This window comes from Adiantum capillus-veneris, chromosome 20 (assembly GCF_014529385.1).
Source record: "Adiantum capillus-veneris isolate H3 chromosome 20, ASM1452938v2, whole genome shotgun sequence".
NCBI classification, from domain to species: Eukaryota; Viridiplantae; Streptophyta; class Polypodiopsida; order Polypodiales; family Pteridaceae; genus Adiantum; species Adiantum capillus-veneris.
Window position 1 is genome coordinate 77,814,836 of NC_140950.1, and position 569 is coordinate 77,815,404.

Consider the following 569-nt stretch of genomic DNA (forward strand, 5'->3'; position numbering starts at 1 on the left):
GCCTGAACGAGTACGACTAGACAAAGGTGCATCCAATTTACTGTCACGTAATGTATGCACCATCCATTTTGGCATACCTCTAGCCTACTCATTTTCAGCCCTTTCTTCATCAATTACATCATGTACATCTACATCAGTAATAGGCTGATCTGTAACATGTTCAGAAACCCCCATAGGCTGTACATTTGCCTCATTGGAATTTACATTCGTATCCTTTGAGCTTACATTATTGTCTCTAGTACATGACAGCAAAGGCTGAATAGAATCTTCCACAAACACTACATCCCGTGAAACCAGAATATGCTTTGTTTGCGGATGATACAACCTAAAACCTTTGCTTTCAGCACTATAACCAACAAAAATACATTTGACAACCTTATCATCCAATTTTCTACGCTATGTTTGTGGCACCAAAGCATATGCCAAACAGCCAAAAACACGCATGTGCTCAATAGAAGGCTTTGTATCATGCCATGCTTCAATGGAGTAATAGACTGCAAAGCTTTTGTAGGACACCTGTTAAGTACATAAGTGGCACACATGATGGTCTCAAGCCAAAAAGAATGCGG